This window comes from Rhinolophus sinicus, chromosome 1 (assembly GCF_057876585.1).
Source record: "Rhinolophus sinicus isolate RSI-liver-muscle chromosome 1, RSI-T2T, whole genome shotgun sequence".
In the NCBI taxonomy this organism is placed as follows: domain Eukaryota; kingdom Metazoa; phylum Chordata; class Mammalia; order Chiroptera; family Rhinolophidae; genus Rhinolophus; species Rhinolophus sinicus.
Window position 1 is genome coordinate 209104395 of NC_142501.1, and position 18875 is coordinate 209123269.

Here is an 18875-nt window from a genome sequence, read left to right on the forward strand (position 1 = left end):
TCTCCTAATCTTCAGAGAGGGACTAACTCCACTCATTCTGGTCACAGATGCAGCAATTAGCTCACCTGTGTCAGTGCCCACCTATGGACCACCACCCAAGGCCAGAGAAGTAGCTCTGTAGGACCAGGTAGCTCCTGTGCCAACAACAGAAATGAAGTGGAAAAAGAGAACTTTCCAGAACATGGAGGCTATTGGACTGACAAAACCATTGGCATCCAGGTCACAATGGATGGTGCCCAGTCGTGTGGCAAGGAAGAAGCTTCTGGGAGGTCTAGTGTAAATATTTCGATGTCCCAGGAACTCTGTTACATTTTTAAACTCCAAGTAGATGTCTGTCAAGACATCAGCACGTACATGTACTCACTTCTTCGTTCTTCAGACAGTTACTGGTGCTAAAATAGAAGGGAAAAATAATAAGAAGATACGATCCCTACCCTGAGAGTTCACTGCCTGCCCGTATGACGTCAGTGTTGTGAGCGGGGCATGGTGACGAAGGTCTGCAGAGGGCAGTGTTTGTCATGCTGTGCGTTGAGACCCATTGGCAGGTCATTAAATCAATAGTGTGGGCTACCGACAGCGCTTCAAAAAAAGAAATAAAACAGGCCAGAATACACCAGCGTGCATTGCACAGCAGTCAAGTTGTGAGACTCTGGTGAAATGAGTGTGTTTCAATTGCATGGCAGGCTGTGTATATGTAGGTTTGTGGACCAAGTCATGGTGCAAAATACTTTCCTTACTTTACATCATCCTCAAGAGTCTTTGAAAGACACTAATACGATGGGAAGAGGAACACAGACACATGTGGATGACACTGATGGGAGACAGAAGAGGAAAAGATTTCGAGGGAGCTCTTAATCGGAATCTTGGTGAGAATTCCAAGAGAAAGAGCAGCTTGTGAAAGAGGCACAGAGGCCTGAGAAATCAGGGCCCACTGATGACGTCTTGTGGCTGGAGAGCAGGAGAAGGGGCCTATGATGGGTCATGCATTACAGTTTATCCCTAAAGCCACCATCCAGGACTAAGAGCTGATGGTGAAAACCGGGGAGATGGGGCACATACTTATAACAAAAAGTAGAGAGTCATGGATGATACTAAGAATAAAAAGCTGTACAAATGTAGAGGTATCAAAGATCGCGTTTGCTTAGAGAACCAGAGCAAATTTCCTGAAGGAGGGAACATTTTGGAGTCACCCAAGGACAGTTTATAAATTTGTCTCAGTGGTGTTCTGTTTGTGTGATTGACTGCGGCGAGATGGGTGAGGAGGAAGGAGGAGGAAACATTCCAAGAAAGTTTGAGAGCCAAAGAGAAGAGGGAGACTTTGAATAGGCACATACTCCGCCCCCATAGGAGTCTCCCCCAAACCTATGGAGCAGTTCTTTAAGTGCATTCTAGGTACAATGCCAAACAAAATTTAGTTCACTCTTTGACACTCAAATATGCACAGTAGAGGGAAGCAGTCTGGCATCGCAGTTAGGGGCTAAGATCTACACTCAGGCTGCCAGGGTTCAAATCCACTTGCTTGCTGTGTGACTTTGATCTAGTTACCTAACCTCTCTGTGCTTCAGGATTCTCGTGTGTCAGCCAAGAAAGTGTGCTGCTTGGATCTTCTTCATGAAAGAACCTGGTATTTAGCTGAGAATAGTGTTGTCAGCTATCAGCTTTCAGTTACAGCACCACTGGGGTCCACGGCAGAATTCAAGCTGAGGTTACACTCTTCCCAAGAGCCCTTAGTCAATGGCAGAGCATGAGAGAGCACTACCGTGTTTCCCTGAAAATAAGACCTAGCTGGACCATCAGCTCTAATGCGTCCTTTGGAGCAAAAATTAATATAAGACCTGGTCTTATTTTAATATAAGACCCAGTCATATAATATAATATAATGTAATGTAATGTAATATAATATAATGTAATATAATATAATACCAGGTTTTATATTAATTGTTGCTCCAAAAGACGCATTAGAGCTGATGGTCCAGCTAGGTCTTATTTTCGGGGAAACACGGTACGTAGGACTCTGCCAAAAGGTGAGCTTTGTTTTGGATGTCCCCCTGTGGTCGGCTAAAACATTGTCAGAGCTCCGTCAGAGTCGGGGCTCACTCTATGCAATCCTGTTTTCTCCAGACACTTCCCTTTTAGATCCACTTTGTGGTCTAAAAGTTTTCCTCACCCAATGCTGCTTCCTTCCTCTTTATCTTTCATAGGTGAAATGCCCAGGAAGCGTCTTGCCCTGTCTGAGCATCTGTTTCCCTGAATGGACGCGGCACCTAGATGTCAGGTTGCCCCAGGTCTCAGTCTTTGAATCTCTAGTCTTTCTACACTCGTTTCCTAGATGAGCCCACTAAATGTCTAGAGTCTTAATGCCATTTCTATGTTGAAAGCTCACACTTGCAACTCCAGCCCCAAGCAGTCTTATGAACTCCAGACACATGTGTCCAGTCCCTACTTAATAACATCACCATCGGCTGTCAGAGAGGAACCTAAGAGGTAATGCGTCCGAGTCCAAACTCGGCTCCTAAACCTGCCCCTTCTTCCATCTTTCCCATCTCAGATATAGCGACTCTGTATCTACAGTTGCCAGCTAAGGGCAAGCATTGCGGTGCCATCCTTGCTTTCTCATTCTCTCATAGCCCGTATCTAGTCCATCAGCAGATGCTGCGGGTGCTACCTAAAAATCGACACCGAACCTCACCGTTCTCATCACCCACACCAGCACAACACTCTTTCAAGCCCCACGTCCTCTTCTCTAGATTACCGTAGTGGCCACCTATTTGGACTTCCTCCTTCTAGCCTGGATGCACGCGCTCTATTCTCAAGAAAGCAGCCAAAGTGCCCTTTAGAAAGACAAATGTTGCATGATATCTCTCATATGTGGGATCTATAAAAGCCAAACTCATAAAAACACAGAGTAAAATGGTTGGTTACCGGGGGTTGGGGGATGGGGTACAGAGCAGATGTTTAAAGGCACAAATTTACGAGTAGTAGTGAATAAGTCCTAGAGAGCGAATGCACAGTATAATGAATATAGAAACAGTATTGTATTATAAGCATCAAACTTGCTGAGACTAGATCTTAATTATTCCAGCCACAAAAAAGGAAAGGATTGTGTCACGTGATAGAGGTGCTCCCTACCTCTACAATGGCAATATTACAGTATATTAACATATCAAATCAACATGCTCTACACCTTAAATTTACACAATGTTAGATGTGAAATATGTTTCAATAAAAATTTTGAAAAAATACACCCTTAATCCTCAAAATAACCTGGAAGACCCCATCTCATCTGCCCCCTCCTTTATAGTTTCCCTCGGGCTCATTCACTTCTTTTATTCTGACCACATGGACTTAACTCCTGACCCCCAAATACGGCGACATGTTCCTACCTCAGGATTTAGTGAGTGATATTCCGTTTTCCTGGAATGTTCTTCCCCAGAGATCTGAATGGCTCTCTCTCTCTTACCTCCTTCACATTTGTTTTTTTTTTAATTAAAGTTTATGGGGGTGACAATTGTTAGTAAAGTTACATAGATTTCAGGTGTACAATTCTGTATTACATCATCTACGTATCACATTATGTATTAACCACCCAGAGTCAGTTCTCCTTCCATCACCATATATTTGATCCCCCTTACCCTCATCTCCCACCCCCCACCCCCTTTACCCTCTGGTAACCACTAAACTATTCTCTGTGTCTATGAGTTTTTGTTTCTTCATTTGTTTGTCTTTTTCCTTTGTTGTTTTCAGTTTTATATACCACATATCAGTGAAATCTTATGGTTCTCGACTTTTTCTGTCTGATTTATTTTGCTTAGCATAATAATCTCAATATCCAACCATGTTGTCGTAAATGGCACTATTTCATCTTTTCTACTGCCAAATAGTATTCCATTGTGTATATATACCACCATTTCTTTACTCAATCATCTATTAAAGGACACTTTGGCTTTTTCCTTGTCTTGGCCACTGTAAATAAAGCTGCAATGAACATCGGAGCACACATATCTTTACGGATACACGTTTTCAGATTTTTGGGGTAGATACCCAGTAGAGGGATTGCTGGGTCGTATGGTAATTCTATTCTGAATTTTTTGAGAAATCTCCACACTGCAGCAATCTGCATTTCCGCTCACATGTCCCTTATCAGTGACATCCTTCCTGAGCTTCATATGCAAAATCACACACACCCTAGTGCTCCCTTTTTCCTTCCCTGCTCTACTTGTTTATAACACTTTTAACATCTAACATCACTGATTTTTATCTGATTTCTCTCTTTTCTTCCAGTAAGCTGCATGGTCCAAGACGGCAAATTTTTGCACTTGGTGTCTTCCCTACTGTATTCCTAGTGACTGTTTCACTTCTCTTCTGTGGCAGGAACCCAGTAAGTGTCTGGTACATAAATTAATGAATTAGGATGATAATAGTGCTGACCTCATACAGGGGTTGTGATCTCCAATAATTGATGTAATTACTCAGTCCAGTGTCTGACACCTAATAAGTACTCAACAACCATCAGCTTGTGTTAATGATATTAGCAAGTTTTAGTCATGACTACCTATGGAAGGCACCCACTTACATAGTAGTTTCCATTCCGGGGACAAAATTTGACAGCAACCACCAGGTGGGGATGACAGAATCTAGACATCTCTCTGTAAACCTATTTGTACAGATTCTCTAACAGGAAACTTCAGGATAGGTGAAAATGAATGCAATTCACCCACAAAATAAGAACTCTGAATAGTTTACTCTCTTCTTAATAAATACAGTATACTGTAAATACTGTAATGTAGATATATGGTGCAAATGTCAATCTCTTTCTAAAGAGTGGAAACAATTTTAGCCAGGTGTAACTGAAACACAAGACTCTGGTTCAACTTGCGTGGACTTTTCCTCTTTATTGCCTAAGTTTTGGGACTGTGTTTTTTTTCAAGAAATATTTGTCGGCGTGCCTGCTATGTTATGACACTGTTAGGCAAGAGGAATTCAGCAGCTCACAAGTTAGGCTTGGTTCCTGTCTTCATAGAGCTGACCTTCTATCAGGGAAGAGGAATCACTACGTCAGGAATTATGTCAGGTAGGTGTTAGAATACTGGAAGTACCGGAAGTAGAGACTGCATGTGAAAGAAGTGACTTAGCTTGGGATGGGGAAGAAAGATGGAGGGAAAAACCATCCACTGCTTCGCACAAGAGGTGCTATCTAAGAAGGTGTGTGAAGTAGGCAGGCCATGGGCACCTTCATACTTCCTTCCACTACCAGAACCAAACCAGGCAGTGGGTAGACTCCTTGACTCCAGGAAATGTACAATATAAGGGAAAAGATCAGCCATTGAAACACACAAAAAGGACAATACAATAAAAATGAAAACTTTGTGAAATGATGGTGGGTTACCTAAAGAATATAATAAGAAATCAAAAGATGGAGAGACCATTGCAATCAAGAAAGGCAACCCTCATCAGCAACAGTTTGAACTGAACTGTGAAGAATGAGAAGAACTCTGGTAGATGGTGAACAGCTGTATAACCAACAGAGACAGGGAAGGCAGTGGAGTGGGAAGCCAGGAGGAAAAGAGCGTAAGTGAAGACAGACTATAGAAACCTGTACTCAGTGTTCTGGGGATGGGAAGAGACTCCCTTGAATCCAGCTTTCTCTCTACTTGCAAACTTAGACTTGCTTTCTCATTTGAATGGGGACATGGTTATTTAACATCTAGGATTCTGCAAACTTTTAGGACAGGATTTTACATCAAACCAAGGAAACAAAAAAAGCCAACAATGTTTAAAGAGTAAAGGCATGAATCATAATCAAAAGCTATTTCACAGTTTAAGCTCTTTAAGTTTGCAACTCAAGAAATTACAAGCGTAAATGCCTAAGTAGTCTTCAGTTGACTTTTAATTAACCTCTTTTGCCATTTCTCATCTAGGGTAATTGAAAAATATTTTTATAGTCCAGCAAAAACTTACTTCATACAAGAATTACACCAATTTGAAAGTCACTTATAATAATCTTTCAAAACATGATATTTGCTGCTAAATCAAGCCAAGTTGTATTTATTCCTTATCAGTCCTCGTTATCTTGATATCGCTCTCTTCTTAATAAGATTCAGACAAAGCCTAGCCTTCCAGGGCAAAAGTGAAAACCCACAGCGATTTAAAAATGATTTTCTCTAATCAGACCACATCTCATTAGTTGTGATTCCTTTCTCTTAGATTCTGATGTTTGCAGATGCGTTTGTGGGAACATTATTTAAAACATGTGCTCCCAAGTGAGCACATGCCTCTTCCTGCAGATTATTTGTCCTCTGTCCTTCTGAGTTGGAGGAGAGGATTTTCGTTTTATTCAGCTTAACCTAAATCTCAAAAAAAAAAAAGGTAGAGATTATTTTTTTTCTTTTATCCTCCCCTCTTCTCAAAAGAACAAGACAATGCTAGATTTGCCTGAAAACAATTACAGAGGTGTCATGCGGGAGACCCTGCTTGCTGCGCCATTTGTCGTGCGGGAGACCCGGCGGGGTCTCTGGTCCCGCTCCCCATACAAGAACGCAGGATATGGTGAGGCCAAAAAGGAACACCCACGGAGCCATAGGTAGGGGAGTCACACCACTATATTCTCGCTGGTGGCATCCGCCTCTCTGCAATCCGCTCTTGCCAGGAAGCCACCATCTTCTTGCTAGCTCCCATTCTTTCTCCTCTTTCTGCTAGCATAGCCATAGCAGTTATATAAGTGGCCAATGGCTCACTGGTTACAGCTGACGGCCAACTAGCCACAGCTGATGGCCATGCAATCACAGTTGATGGCCATTTACTACCTGAGCCAGCACCTGTCTATGTGAGGCCGAGAGCCTGGAAACTACTTTCTGGGGCTCTGCCCCCACAAGAGGCCACACCATCCATTTTTCATTTTGATGATGGTATGTGAAGTCACCTAGCCGCCTTGGCACCCAAAAATGAGGTTCTTATACCTCTTATGATAACTGGTCATCAAATAGGACTCACTGTTGGATCAGTCAGGGGGCTGGGTTGTGCTGCAGTAACAAAGAGACTTTACAATCATGGTGACTTTGCACAACAGAAGTTAGTTTTCTCCATACACCACGTCTGATGGCGTTTGCCTTGGATGCTTCTCCATCCAGTAACTCAGGGACCTAAGCTCTCTTCATCTTATAAGATAGACACCTTACATGTCACTTCTAAGGTCACTTTAAACAAGGAGAGAGAGAGAAGAAACACACTGGGTTGTAACTGCCTCAGCCTGGAAATAACATGTGTCATTCTGCTTCTGATTCTTTGGCCTGTAGGAGTCGTTTGATCTCAACCTAACCGCAAGACAGAGTGGGAAATGAGGGGGAACACATGGAGCATTTGGTAAGCAGTAGCCACCTCTGCCTCAATTACCTGATTTGTTACATTTGGTTCTATGCTAGGCCAAGTTCAGAAGAGGCACATGCAGAACGCGAAATTTTCAGCACACTGAAATCCTTGTCCACAAGTAACCTGGAGTGCAAAGTATACACATTCTGGAAACAGAGTACACTGACTGTCTGGCTTGCCACTTTCCAGCCATAAGACCTTGGTGGGTCTCACAGACATGCTGAATCTATGTTTTCATCTGTACAATGCACAGAATACTGATATACCATGGCAGTTGGGAGGATTAGAAGTAATGACTGTAAAGCTTCTGGAAAAGGGCCTAACAAATACTACATACTCAAGCTTAAAGTAGCAATTATTATTACTGTATTTTAGTGATAATAATAAAGTGGTGATAGCATTATCATCATGCAAAATTATTAAGTAGTTACATTTAATTTACCAACAATAATGAAAACAATTCTGAAATGTAAGCATGTCTGAGACTTCCCAGTTGAGTTCAGAATCAGCTTTGACCCTGCATTTAATTTACTTTCAGCAAAAAAATGTAATATATCATTACCTTTAGAATTTCTCATTTCAGGTGAAAAAAAAATCAAGCTTTTAGAGTAATTGCAAATTTTTTAAAGGGACCTCAGTGAAAGCAGAGGGGTGAGTTTCCATGGCAATAGCTGAACAACAAAAGGGACAGGAAGTAAGGAAGGGGAGCATTTAATGAGCACTTATACGATGTTGAGCAGTGTGCTTCGGATTTTTCAGCCAACATCTGAAACATAGGAAATGCTATGAGATCAGTGTGATGGGCAGAGTTTTGTGGAAGAACAAACAGGCTCAAAGGTAGAAAGACTTTGCTCAGCCAACCACTTAGATGTGGCAGAAGTGGGATAGCCACGCCTCTCCCCAACATGCCTCACCCCCACCCTGACTTTGCCTGCAGGGACTTCCCAGGCTCCCTGCACCACTGAGTTTCCTGCAATTGCATCTTCTTTCCGCTTCTCATGCTGAATCTCTGAGTTGCCCTGGCCTAATTCTGTAGACGGAAAAGGGCCACAGGTTTAATCTGACAAACTCAGGAGACTGAACATAACCACATAAGACGGTCTGAACATAAAAACTCCTAACTAAGGTGGGCCATGGCAGGAAGTCACATCCTGGGCCTGCAGCTTCCTTGACAAAGGTCAATCTTTACCTTAAGTGAGCCTGTCTGCTGTCTTTGTGCATCTAGGAGAACAGGCCCTTGGAATGTCAGTGCTCCCCTTGTCCTGACCAGAGCAGGAAACTACAGAATCCCTCCTTGTTGTTCTTGTCCCCTGATTCCCACCTCCCTGCGCTGTGAACAGTGAACTATTAACTATCCTGCACCCACCTATGTAGAGGCAGTACCTGCTCTCCAATATACTTTTATCCAGTCCCGGAGATTTCCCTGCTTTGCTGTCTCCCACCCCCTTGATCTACAATCAGTGGATTTCAAGTAACCCTCCTCCTTTGATTCTAATGTATAAACTAAGTTGCAAACCGCCATTTTGCAGAGCTTTTTCTCAGTCCGTTGAGATTTTGCTTTCCGGCAATTGTCGTCAGTTTGGCTGAAATAAACTCTTATAAGCTTTCTCTTAGGCTGGATGTTTTTTCATTGACAATTCCATGCCTTTCTTGGTGCTTCTCTAGGGTTAACATACAGGCCTCCATCTCTAGCCTGAATCACCAGCACAGAAGGCTCCTCTTCCCTTCTGACAAGAAGATAAATCTCCTTAGATGCCTTGCTTTGCCTACCCAGTCTTCACCCTTGTAGTCGAAAGCCCATGATAAAAATGGAGACCATGATGGAATAGTGACATCGCCATGCTAATCCATCCTAGTAAGGATCAGGTGGACGACATTCATCAGTGGAGGCCAAATCTCAGGGGGATTGGATGAGGCACAGAATACTTGCATGGTCTCAAAGGGTCAACCTATAGATGGCTAATTAGTTGAAAGGGGGAAAACAGTAACTGTACAGTGGCAAAAAGAGACGACATTTGGTGTGATCAGAATTATCCTTGGCGATAAGAGCAGATGGACACCACACGCCACTGGATGGGATGCACTGAGAAGGGAACACTGTCACTCCTGGCATTGTCCCCAGAGATACCACCTGAACCTAATCATAAGGAGACTCAGGCAACCTCCACCCCCTCTGCACTGAAGAGTAGTCTACACCTGGCCTGCATTCTTTAAAAATGTCAGTGTTGGTAAATCAGTAGGCCTGAGGAAGCTTCCAGATTAAAGGAGACTAAACAGACAGGGTCACTAAATGGACTAGACCCTGTAAAAAACAGTATTGGGACAATTCACAAATATAGGGTATTGGGAGCTAGATCAGATCAAAGTATTATAACAGTGTTACATTTCCTAAGTGTAACAGTATTGTGGTTAAAGTCTTTTGGTTTTTTTTTTCCATTACAGTTGACATTCAAAATTACGTTTTTACATGTAAGCATAGTGGTTAGATGTTTATATAATTTACAAAGAGATTCCCTCATTAAGTCCAGTATCCACCTGGCACCATAAATAGTTATTACAATATTATTGACTATAGAGAATATTCTTATTCTTGTAAATTACACACAGAAATATTAACAAGTAAAAGGGAAGAATGTGTGTAACCTTTCAAAAGCTTTGCAAAAACATGCATTTTAGAATTTATAATTTGTTCACACATAGGTGTATGCAGATGTATGTATCTATATATCTATCTATATCTATAGCTATGTAGATAGATATGGATGCAGACATATAAATGTATAGAGAGATGATATAGATGATATATAGATAGATCTAGATCTAGATCTAGATGTATAGACAGAGGAGATGGTAAAACAAATACGGCAAACTGTTAAATATTATTGAATCTGGAAAAAACATATCAGAGAAAGAGCCTATATTTGCAGCGATTCAAAGAGCTTTAAGTAAATTGAAGTCCCTATTAATCGTGAGTGATTACTGTGTGCCCATTGTTTGCTATGGGTCATCTCAGTCAGGTCACCGGAATTCTCTCTAAACCTTTTCAGTAGCTCTGGATGTGGAAACTGTCTTCATTTTCATGTTTACATGAGAGGAAATTGAAACAGCCTGCTCACTGCAGGATGTCACAGGGCCCTGAATTGCAATTCAGCTCGGCCTCACTCTCTTTCAGGACAAGAAGGGACAGTGCCTGGATGTTAGGTAGGAAGAGGTGAGACCCCAGGCTTCCGGATCTCACAGCCCATAGGGGGGAAGGTCGAGAAGGAAGACAGACAAGTAACTAGACCATAGTGTGGTGGGTAAGTGCTGTTAATTCTTCCAGCCAGTACTTACTGAGCTCCTAATGGGTACCAGGTGTTATGCTAAGCTGGGAGCAGAGCTGTGGACCGTGGAGAGCTTTGCCCTCCCAGAACTCCCATTGCAGCAGATGTGGTTGGCACCAGTGAGCTCAGGGAGCTCCCAGAAGGGCCTCTGACCCAGTCCAGAAGGGATGGCCCACTTCTGCAAGGAGCTAGGACTCTGCCTGAATGGATTGTCAGAGATGGAAGAATCTGTGAAGACTTGCTCACCCCCGCATTTTAAAGAGCTGGGACATATTGGTGAATCTGCGGAGAAGGATAATACAGATGTTGTCTTGTGTGTGCGTTCCGTGCTATTCCTGATTGAACGAATGAGTAAAGGGATGAATGAGTATGTGGGTTGGTGAGTGAGAGTAAACTCCCACCTGTGAGGGCCAAGAGCTCATGGCATGGGTTCTAGAAGGTCAGTCAGCCTCTTTGTCATTCTCCCAAGTCACCAGACTAAGCTGGCAAGTCCCAGCAAGGTTCACTGAACCAGCTGTGAGAAGAATTTGGGGTGGTTTGATGACTCCTCAGCCCTGGGAGTTCCTGCGCTTCCTGGCCTCTGTGTTTTGCTTTCAGACGACAGAAAATACTTTAAGAAAACCATTCAGATCTCTCTCTCTCGCTCTCTCTCTCCCTCTCCCCCCTTCCTGAGTTGTCCAACACTTTTTGAAGCCCCTATTTTCACAGAGGAGAACACAGCTGTCTTCCCAAAGCTGCACCTTGGGTTTCGTTCTTCCCAATGCTGTGCAAAGCCAGCAGCCTACCTGCCCCTGTATGTGAGAAACAAGCGCCCTTCACTCTATGCAAAGGTCACAGTCACACAACAATATGCTTTCACTTTTACTCTGTGCTTTCCTTTACAGGATCTCATTTCATGTACAGATCTGTCTTAGACAGTGTTAGAGACCTTGTGGATAGAGGGCCTGGGGATTTCCACACACCTTTGGTGACGCCCCCAGGAACCTGTGACCAAGCCTTAGGCCTGGCCCTGGCAGGGCTCCCTCCTCAGGGCAAGAAGCCCAGCTGGCTGGTGTCCTGCCTTCTGTGCAGCCAACCATGCCAACTGGAGCTGCTTGCTGCTGCTTGTTCCGTATACTGAAGATTCAGGTGACATGTCACTTGTTAAACAGACCTCACAGCTGGGGTGAGGGGCAAGACTTTGGAAACAATTCACCAGTTTCTATATCTATATCTCCAGAAAGGGAAATCATTTGCCTAAAGTCACGAAGCTCATTTGTGGCACAGCAGGAACTCAGCCTGTCAGGTCTCCTTTTACTTTCTACTCTAGGGCAGGCATAGGATTGCTGGATCTGGCTAAACCATCACAGTGATGGAAAAGCCCATGATTTGGTCCAAAAGGGAAGAAAACCGTGATGATTTGTTTGAAATCCCTGAAAGCCGATGTTGCTGGCACGCCCCCCACCCCCACCCCCACCCCTCCCTCCCCACTCCCGTGTGCCTGTCAGGTCTGAGTTCCCTGCCTCAGGTTACAGAGGCCTGGTGCCACCACCTCTCCTGCCTCAGCCTGAGCCTCACTTTCCCCTCCAGAAACTGATCTGGGCGGGCCAGCTCACCACCATCTCTTCTGGCTCCAGAATGTTCTTCCAGTTAGGAAATAGCTATCAATATTGACCCCTGTCCTGACTAAAAGTTGTCTGTGAGGCTTAACCGAAATGATGGATGACAACAGTCTTTCGAATGAAAAACAGTAAGGCCCTATAATATCCCAGTTTCTCCAAGCCACCACTAGGATCACAGAAAGACAGTCAGCTTCCAGGTAAGGGAATCAGGCCTCCCCTGCAGCTCTCAAAAACCACAGAACAGAGGAAGTCCCCAAGCTGCAAGAAGATCCTCTGAGAAGGTGGACTTGGGTGATTTTAGCTCCTTCCCTGAAGGAATGCTGGGCCTGGAGACATTCCCCGAGGGCACGGCCACCAGAGTGACACTGACTGACCTGCCATCCAGGGGCACTGGGCGGGAGGGGGAGCTGGGCCAGTGGCTGCCATTGAATCAGCAGCTCCGGGGTCTGAAGGGACAATTATTCCCAAGCATTTAGCAGACCCAAAGTACTTTCAAACACACTTCTTCCTCCTGTAGAGGAAAAATGTTGTCTTCCAGATTCCTCAAAGGGTTGGAGGAAAACCAAACCTTTTGGGATTGTTTTCCTACTGTTGGTTCTTTCCTACCCCCCCCCACCCCCGGCCCAGTAATCCTCTCTCTCTCCCTCCCCCCCACCCCCCCACGCCCCCCGTCTCTCCGCGTCACCTCTCTGGCCAAAACAGCACCATGAAATTATACCAACGTAATAGACTCTAGAGTTGGGCATGGCCTTCCTCTGTCATGTGAGCAAAATGTTGTATTTTCATGTAAAAAAGTGGTTATACTGGTGTTTCTTTGACAATGTGTATAGGTTGTTTCCTTTCTGTGAAGACAAACGCCCATTTCCATAGTCACAAAGGAAACTGAGGAATGTCCACTTAATTTTTTACAGCTCAGAGTGTGTACTAACAGTCCCAGCTTCTTTTCCACTCTGACTGACTGGCGGAGCAAAACATAAGTAAATTCTGTTGTTGTTTGTCATGTTGTAAGATTGTAATAGTGGTGAAATAAACAAATGGAGTGACCTGTCCAATTCTCCACATGTATGTAAGTTAGAGTTGACCAAACGCCTCCACATTCATCCCCTTACATATATGTTGCAAACATGGACACTTTTAGGCCCCATCAAATGGTATTTAAGCTAAGGCTTAATTGTCTAACGATGGAATTTGCAGGGTCAATGACATTCACCCACTCTCTTCCCCTCTCTGGACCTTACTTGAATCATCTGTAATATATTTTTTTCACTAATGAATGGAAGGAAGGAAGGAAGGAAGGAAGGAAGGAAGGAAGGAAGGAAGGAAGGAAGGAAGGAAGGAAGGAAGGAAGGAAAAGGCCAGGTCTCACATTCAATGATTCGGGAATGAATTAGGTCCAGAATCAAACCTGCTTCATGAAGTGAGGCTCTTTACAGGGTGAACGTGAAGGGAGGAATGTGAGCTGAGCGCTTACCCAGGCCTGGGACACCAGACACTGAGTGCCCCTGGCCATTCCTTCCATGGAACCTGGAGGTTACAGTGTGAAACTGCGTGGAAGCACTGGATAAACTTAAACCATGTGGCAATGTCCTGCCTTTTGATGATGCATTGCCAATGCCGGTAACGAGGAGTTAATTCAGGCAGTGAGCTGTTCAGGCCCTCACCTGGAGTTGGCAACCACGTCTTTACAAAGTTCGCCTCGCCTGGATTTCCAACTCAGCGCTCCACCCGCCAGGTTATGCAGCATTTCAAATCTGAAAATGAATTCCATGGATGAGGAGCAGTCATTCACCCACGGGCCAGGCTCTCTTCTTTCCCGGCACATCTGTCAGGAAGAGATCCAATCAGAAAGGCCTCCCTCACCTGAGATACAGGGCAGTGCACTGAGGACTGTGATGCCTGGCCCTCTCAGGCCCCGCAACAGACAGCTGCATTAGGGTGTGAAGCCCGCAAGCCTTCCTGGCCTATTTTATTCATTCTGGTTGCCCGGGATAACACTGCACACGCTGCCTGAGAGGCATACCTTTGTTTCCATTCCAATACAACCATAGAAAGAAAGGTCATGATTCAGCAGTTTCATCAGTGTATGCAAATCACTAGGCTCCCCTCCCCTCCCCCGCTGCGCATTACAGGCCTGAGGAAAGCAAAGCTCAGAAAAGAAACCAAGGGAGCAGTCTGCATTCCTGCAAAGATGTGGTTGGAAGGGTGGGGAGGAATGAGGGCACAGACTCCTTGCCATGGTTGCCCCTGTGGGACGTCCGTCACTAAGTTTAGTTGTGAGATGACTATGGTTAAGCCTTGTCTCATTGGCACGGCTGAGAAGGGAAATGCATGCCTTGCAAACGACATGTGCTTTTTGTGCATTTATTTTTCATGTACATACATCTAAGTGCAGTTTTATGAGCTGTGACAAATGCCTAGAGTAGAGTAACCACCACCAGTCAGGAGACAGGAGAGCTCCAGCGGCACCCAGAAGGCTTTGTGTCCAGACACTGCCCCCACACTGTGACCCTGGTGACCAGTTAGCTCTTCATCCCTCTACTGGTACCTTTCACACAGGGGCACAGAAATGGAAGCATAGCTCCGTTCATTTATGCAACGTGTGATGTGTTTCAGACTCGTCCGTGCTCTTGCATGTATCAGTCCTGTGTTCCTTTTAGGACCTGTAGCATGCTATCGTATCACCAGTGTTTGTCCATCTAGTCATCAGAGGGCATTTGGGCTGCTTCCAGGTTTGGGTGATTACCAGCGAAACTTAGAAACATTGACATACACGTTTTGGCGTGACACAAGTGTACTGACTTCCTTGGGTAAATACCTAGAAGCAGGATTGCTATGAGTCATGTGATGAGTGCATGTTTAACTTTATGACACTGCCAAGCTCTTATGCAAAGTGACTGGACCCGTTTGCATCCCCTCCTGCAATGAATGAGAACTCTACTCAGTCTGCAACCTCACCAACACTGAGTACTCTCAGGTGTTATCACAACGCCTGTCATCGCAGTTGTAACAGGTGTGTAGTGGTGCGCCACTGTGGTTTTAATTTGCATTTTTCTGATGACTAATGATGTTGAGTGTCTTTTCCTGTGCTTACCTGCCATCATATTTTTCTGCAGTGAAATGTATCTTCAAACCTTTTGCCCAATTTCAAAAGAGTCGTTTCCTTATTCCTGAGTACACGAAATGATTTCTAAGCTTCCAAGTTTGTATTAAGTAGAAACAGAATAGCCAAGATTGTCACCCGCAGAATTTGAATCAATCTAGCAACATAAAGCTAGATTTTAGGAAGCTCAGATATCTATAGTGCTAGAAGAATGCTTCTCAAAGCTTAGTGTGCAATAAATATCCTGGGGGTCTTGTTAAAAATGTAGATTCTGTTTCATCTTATGACAGAATAGTATTCTATTGTGTCTATGCATCACATCTTTGTAGGAACGGAGTCTCAGAGAGCAGTTTCCAGGCTCTCCATGCCATGTGGAAAGGTGCTGGTTTGGTAGTAGATGGCCATCAGCTGTGATCAGATGGCCATTAGCCACTATTGTTTTGTACATAACTGCCATGGCTACTCTAGCAAGTACGGATTGCGGCTAGCAAGTGCGGTTAGCAAGAGGATTGTGGATAGCTGATCGTGTTGATCCTACTTCCTGTGCCTCGCCCGCCCACCAACGAGACTGGGGTGCAGGAAGACCCCTCATTGGGGTGCTGGCGGATGTTTGCTTATATGTCTCGACCAGCCACCAGCAAGAATATAGTGGTATGACTCCCCTATCTATGGCTCCGTTGTTCCTTTTTGGCCTCACCATGTCCTGCGTTGTTGTGCAGGGAGCGGGAGCTGAGACCCTGCCTTACATCTTCGATATCCAATCATCTATCAAAGGACATTTGGTTGTTTCCATGTCTTGGTCACCATAAATAAGTATAAAACTGAGAACAACAGAGGAATAAGACAAATAAAGAAACAAAAACTCATAGACAATAGTTTAGGGGTTACCAGAGGATGGGGAGAGGGTTGTGGTAGATGAGGGTAAAGGGATCAAATATATGATGGAAGGAGAACTGACTCTGGGTGGTGAACACACAAAGTGATATACAGATGATGTATTACAGAATTATACACCTGAAACCTGTGTAATTTAATTTGAATTTTATTTGTCACCCCAATAAACTTTAATTAAAAACAAATATAGATTCTGATTCAGTGGGTCTGAGTGGAGCCTGAGAATCTGTATTTCTAATAAGCTCCCAAGTGATGCTGTTACGAGACGTACCTACATCATGTTTTGACTTGCAAGAATATAAAAGATCCTGGCTCATATTCCCAGGTATAACCTAAAAGTGGACCAACACTCACCATGTAATTAAATTTTTCATTTCTTTTAGAAGAAAACGGAATATAAAATTCATAAATATATCAAGATAATTGCATCTCTCCCTTAGGACATAATGCATATGGCTGGAACTTGCTGTATGCATTGTTACAAAGTCCCTGTACAAATCTGTCCTAAAGTAATGCAGTCAGGTAGTTTTATTTTGTTACTAAGAAACATTTTGCTACTAAAAACCTTTCCACTGAAGTCACACCAGTGAAGAAATAGTCATATATGTCCCTTGTTAGAATCAATTTTTTTTTTTTTTTTTTTTTTTGTCCCCCAAACACTTTGATGAAGTCATTGGTTGCACTCAAAACTTTCTGTTTTTTTCCCCATAAACAATGACGTGGGAATTGGTGAGCAATGTCCAGGTATCCTAGGGCCTTAGCTGAAAAGCCTCACACACAGAAGGCAGGGATTTAGGTGGGCACTATCTAAATGTTACTTAATATTGCATCGGATATAAAATAAAATGACAGTAGAAAAGTTTTATTTTCCAAGTCTCTCTGAGACGTAGAATTGCTGCTGCATTTCTTATTTTAAAAGGATCAGAATCTTACCAGCCCAGAGAAGGCAATCATCTATGATTCTGACAAATGCATACACTTGTTTTCAATGGGTTTTATATACTTTAGAGGGTAACCAAGATGAGTCATTGAGATTCATGAACAAAATATTAGAATTTCTATTTTCATCCACTTTTAAATTTAAAAATAAGAAAATTCCATTTGACCAATGTTGACTATATCAACGGGCACGTGGCTCTTCATTCCGTCTATAAGCCAATAGTGGAAGATAAAGAATTCCATTTTGGACATCGTGTGAAGTATCGGAGACATATTTTAAAGGAGACGTCAAGTAAGCAGTCAGAGTGTTGATCATGAGAGAAGGAGGGCTGGACCTATAAACCAACAAGGTGTCACAGAGGGGAGTGGACGGATGGGATCACTTCTATAACAAAGAAAAGTGTAAATGGGAAGGAATTCTAGAATATTGTAGAAAAGAAAGAACAAAGATAATTGAGAAGGGGACCCAACAGTCAAGAATGTCAAGAGAAGCAGACGTGTTCCCGGGAGAAAATGGTGTTTCAGAAAATAGTAGACAGTGTCAGAAAGACTGACTAAGCACATTAAATGCTGTCGGGGGTGTTAGTAAAATGAGGCAGAAGATGCCTACTGGAGTTGGTTACAGGGACAGATGTCATTGGTGACCTCAGCGAGAGAGTTGTCATCTCAAAAGACCTCAGTGCAAACTGCAAGCACGTAGCATCTATGCCCAGGGAAGGACATCTTGTTGTTGTTGTTGTTGTTCAAAAAAGTTTATTTTATTTGGTGTAAAGAAATCCATGCATGATCCAAGTGCAATGTTGGAAAATTCAAGAAATGCAAAAGCTGACAAAACATGTTTTAAATTTGTCACCAACAATCCTGTCATCTAAAGACAAGTCCTGAAATGATGTGGTGTGTCTAACTCCTGTGCTTTCTCACTTGGTAGGAGTTTGTCCTTTTAATTTGTTTTATGTAATTGCAGTTACATTTTATACACTCATTTTTTTCACTTGACTTTTTAACACGTTTTAAATGCTTTGTAAACATTGTGTACTAAAGTAAGCACACCACGTAGATATCTATCCCATTTAGATGGCTTCCAATTTGAAGGTTGTTATAAATAAAGCTGAAATGAGCATCTTTCTGTTTAAACCTTCTCTCCAATTATTTTGGATTATTTGCTTACAGAGGAATATCCATAGGGAAATTTCCAGGTGAAATGTTAGGAGCACCTTCAAACTCTAAGGATCTACTTTAAATGAACATCTGTGTGCTGTGGAATGATGAGAAGTATCCCAATGGGACACAAAAACAAAATAATACACTCGGCAGTTCTAATTAGGTAACTTCCATGGACACAGATTCTAATTTCCTTTCTTACAATTCAGAATATTACTTTTTCATCTCTTCCTCCACGGACCTATAACTTTCCTAATATTGAGCAGTAGAACCTCATTGCCAGTGAAAGGAGAGGTGGGTTGAGGTGAGAGAGAGAGAAACTGCAAGGAAAGAGAAGAGGAGGGGAAGCGGGGGAAAGGAAAGGAGGACAGAAGAGAGAAGAGATGACCTCTTGCCACTATTAATTTCAAGAAAGCCTTTGAGTCTTGGGTCACATTTTTTTCCTCCCAATATTTCCATTGCCAGAGGTTGAAGCATTGGCACAGTGGGCAT

At 43.3% G+C, this 18875-nt stretch overlaps 1 long non-coding RNA gene across 1 annotated transcript in view; it reads right to left on the reverse strand.

Annotated features, from left to right (window-relative positions):
* Nucleotides 1–18875, reverse strand: part of LOC109452138 (uncharacterized) — a 150026-nt gene that overhangs the window by 121883 nt on the left and 9268 nt on the right. Inside the window, exon 2 of the long non-coding RNA XR_016019186.1 lies at nucleotides 13951–14111. This is a non-coding gene — a long non-coding RNA (uncharacterized LOC109452138). The remainder of the gene's footprint in view (nucleotides 1–13950; nucleotides 14112–18875) is intronic.